We start from the raw sequence: 4,354 nt of genomic DNA, 5'->3' as shown, positions 1-4,354 counted from the left end.
GAATCATAGGAAGGCAGAAGTGAAAACAAAGCTCGAAGATAAATAGTACTGCCAGCAACAGCCTTTAATGACCTCAGCCCAGCAATGTGGAGATGACAGGAATTTGCAGCAAAAAGGGCTAGTGATTTATGCAGCACATGCCAGGAGGGTCCAGGCTGACGGCAGAGATGTGAATCATAAACCAAGGCAGATTATCTGTCAAGGTGGGATACTGTCTTTAAAAAACAAATGTTAGCAAAGAATGATTGGTGGCAGGCAAAAGGACTCCTTCTGTCTACCCAGGCGTGTGCCAACAGACTCTTTCTAATAGCCGAACATGGCCTCTCCACTAACTCCCTAATAAGTCTTAGGTCAGACAAAGAGGGGAAACAGGACCAACAGACAAAATGAGAGGAGATATCTCTATTGGATTAGTTGGACACATGGAACCCAAACCAAACACATGAAGACAGGCACCATCCTTTTTTTTTTTTTTTTCCCATCATTGTTGCAGCCTCCAAAGTGAAGGAGCACTTCTTTCCGCCTCTATGTCTGTGCATGTGAAATAAGACATTAGGCCCTCACCTTGTGCTCATTTCCTACTGCAGGCACAAGAATTCTTGTCTGCATGACCCAGTTTCAAGTGAGAGGCAATCAGCTTTGACACCTAAGAGCCTCTCAGCTTTGAGGAGTGCCCAATGGGAAGAAAGAACTTATAGACCCAGTAAGAAGAAGGCAACTGGTGATTCCTAGAGTGTGTTCTTATAACACTGGCCTTGGAGCTTCCACCACTAAACAGGCTTCCATGTTTCTAATGAAGTAACACAGACCATGTTCTTCTAAGAGGTGACTACAGTGGAGGTCTTCTTTTACTGGAAAGTATTCAGACCCAGTGAGTTCCCAGGAAAAGTAGCTGTTGAAAGGACCAAGCATTTTCCACACCCTCCACACATCTAATGTGACTCCATTCCTCTCATAAGCAGAGTAATGTCTCCTGTTGGAAGAAAAAAGAAATTCAGGCAATGCAGCTCACTGAGATTTATTAGATGTTCGCAACAGGGGGTTACCCCTGCCCCAGCATTGATGGTCAAAATTAAACATTGTAATTCAAAGAGTGGTCCTTTTCTTAAACTACTAGTTCTGCTCATGTGATATCTCAGACTGGAGTTAAATAGTTCAGTGACTTAGTAGACGGGTTCTTCTGGTCATGTACCCTTGACATAGGATCCTGCACAGATATGAAAGAACAAAGGTCTGTCCTTAAAGAGAATCTCCTCCACTCTGTTCATCACCAAAAGATGGCCATAGCATCACAAGAGAAATGTCTCTTTGTACTTGAGAACAATGACCTTCAATATCATTTTGGAACCTCACCCATCGGTAACTGAAGGAGCTTGTGTGTGTGTGTGTGTGTGTGTGTGTGTGTGTGTGTTTTGTTTTCCTACCTTGAGCAAAGTATTAAGGTTTGGGAACTGGGTGTCTCATCTGAAGATTGTAATTTAGCCACAATCCACTGTGTGACCTGGAGCAACCTAACCTCCAAGCCTCAGTTTTCTGCGTTGTACAATGGGAGTGTGGCTAGAGCTTATTAAATCCTACTGTAGTGCTTTATGATCAACAGTGCTTATATGTCTTCTCTTTCATCCTGGTTCTTTCTGTTTAATATTTTTGTTCCAGATTCTATGCAGATTCTGAGAAAGTTGCCCTTAAATGGCAAAACTTTACAACTATGGCTGTCGATGGTGCAGGGCTTGCCCTTTCCATGGTTACTGATGCATTAGACTTTGGGTTGTAGGTGTGACAGGTACAGTGGATTGTATGTCAGGCACCATACACAGTCGTTGACTAAGTGCTTCCATTGACTTTGGGTACTTTTCCTGTCTCCTTTGCAGGACTACTGGGGTACATCATAGATTTCAAATCTCTATATACAGATTTTCCTAAAACATTTGCTTTCCAAGTAAAGCCTTAACATTCAAGATGACTGCCCTCAGCTCAAAGTTGGCTTTCTGCCTAAATTTTGTGATCTCTCACTGAAGGTTTTCTGCAACCATAGCAATCATTCTCAAAAAAAAAAAAAAAAAATGCTTGTTGTTCATTCTTCTCTCCACTTAAGTCCTGTGGTTATAAAAAGGGTTTGAAAATTGGCAGCACAGTGATACATCAGCTCCTGGCAGCCAAACTAAATCATCTGCTATAATGTACCCTGCCTCCCAGTCCCTGTCTCCTGAGGAATCATAAGGGGCTTCATAGCATTTGTGTGTCTTTTTCCGGTTGTACCCTATATGCTGTCTTAGAAATGCCCCCATCATAAGCCAGGCCTAAGCCAATCAGTAGGTCCATTTTCCATAACCACTGAAGTTTGTTCACTAGTGGACATTACCACCTGACCAGAGCAATGTAATCTCATGGGATGGCCTTGTGCTAGTTAATACAATGAAACTGTTTTAATAAAAGGGCAGCAGCTGCTCCTCCTACCCATAGGTCCCCTTAGAAACACAGTTGGTAGTCCTGACTATAAGGTCTGATAAACTCAGTCTCATTGTACAATACCAGGTCATGGGCCTTCTGACTCTGGGAATCATTGGCACATAGCTCTCAAATTGACTCAGGAGTCTCTCAGGAGGAGTAGGGATTGATATTATAGGGTTTATCCATTTGTCTTTCAAGGAGGTAAAAGACATTTTCATTGTTCTTTTACTTTACTTTATAAAGTGTATGAAAGTCTGCCCAGACAGTCTCCAGCAGACTGTCTACATGCATGTAAACTGATACGCATCCTCAAGAATAAACCATGCTTTCTTCCTTATTGATATTGGTGTAGAGTGAGGTGGACACTTTTTGTTGGCAGGATTCTTATTTTATTTCCCCAACAGCCCTTTTGCTGGGAATGATGGCACAAAAACTCACTCTTCTCCTCCAGATTTAAAACTGGAAGCTGAGCTGCAGCCATTTTCACCCTGAGGGGAGAAGCTGTCTGAGAATAAGTCCAGCACCAAAGAACTAGGGCCAAGAACAATCGTAGTGTAACACACTTACAAATTTCTATATAAGAAGGGCTATATAGGCTCAGCTCTGCCCTGTTGCCAGAAGCCGCCCCACCCGCTTACATGATATTCTCACTGGGTCCAACAAGTGTGGAGGATCTTACTGCCTCAAACAGAACCAATTCCATCTCCACGCAGCCCTACTTACAACGAGCCCTTCATGCCTCCCCCCTTTCTTCCTCCATATTGAACCAACTATTGGATCTTGAGTATAAGCATGCACCTCTTTTCCTCAAGGGACCTCTAAATCAAAGTTGGATTCTCTATCCCACTGATCAATATGCTCCTCTCTAGGTGAAATTTCTAGCTATTTAGACACCTGGTACACAATCATTTCTTATTTAAAACCAAATCAATAAATGAGTAGTGTATTCTGTAATGAGGGTTAACGACAGAAATCCAGTTTTACCTTGTTATGATGTTAATGATCTCAGCATCCTACAAGTGCATCAGTCTCCTGTCATGGATTCTCAGTAGTCAATTGCCTGGAATACCAGGTTCAAAACTGGAGTGAAAGATTGTGGAAGAAAGTGAAGAAGCTTTGGTGAAAAGGTCAGAAGATACTGGACTCCATAACAGCTCAAGGCCAGGAGGTTCTTGTGGGCACACCCCCAGGGACTGCTGAAAACAGAAAAGCTTGAGCAAAGCTATTCTGTGCTTCATTCCAGTAAAGAAGAAGACAAATCAATGCTTTAATGGATGAAGAACACAGGCCTTCAAAACAGGTACTCTCTATATAAATTTCCGTTCAGTCTCTTATAGTTTGAGCTTGAGCAAGATATTTACCTAAAGCCCTCTCCTCATTAAAATGAAATTACCACCTACCTCTGGTGTATGGATATACACCAGTGTCTAACATATCCTATTGAAGAACCACTAGTATCATTTGTTACAATGTTATAATTATTATGATTATTTCTGATTTCTTGTGGCTTCTGGCCCAAAGAGCACCTCAGGGGGTGACTTTAATGATTCATTAGTAGAAGAAGAAAATATTGCTAACAATTTCAGATGGCATGCCTGATGATATTCTTGAGTTTGTAACTTATTTTTTGTTCCTACAAAGTTGTATGCCAACCAGATTATTTTTAAGACAAGTTATTATAAAAGAATGCTGAAGTGCAGTCATTCAGAAAGTAAAGGCAAACAAATAGCAACTCCCAGTTTCTCTTTTGGCTTATAGGTTCTCATACTAGGCTTCCTCAAAACAGGGTGCAGCATTTTAGGTGACCATAACCATGCTACCTGGAATATGGGCAACTGCACCTAGTACCTGGGAGCTGAGGCTTTGGGGAAGCTCTGGTTCCTTCTTCCTAGTTTTCTACAAT

This window comes from Callospermophilus lateralis, chromosome 18 (assembly GCF_048772815.1).
Source record: "Callospermophilus lateralis isolate mCalLat2 chromosome 18, mCalLat2.hap1, whole genome shotgun sequence".
In the NCBI taxonomy this organism is placed as follows: domain Eukaryota; kingdom Metazoa; phylum Chordata; class Mammalia; order Rodentia; family Sciuridae; genus Callospermophilus; species Callospermophilus lateralis.
This window is presented reverse-complemented; position numbering follows the sequence as displayed.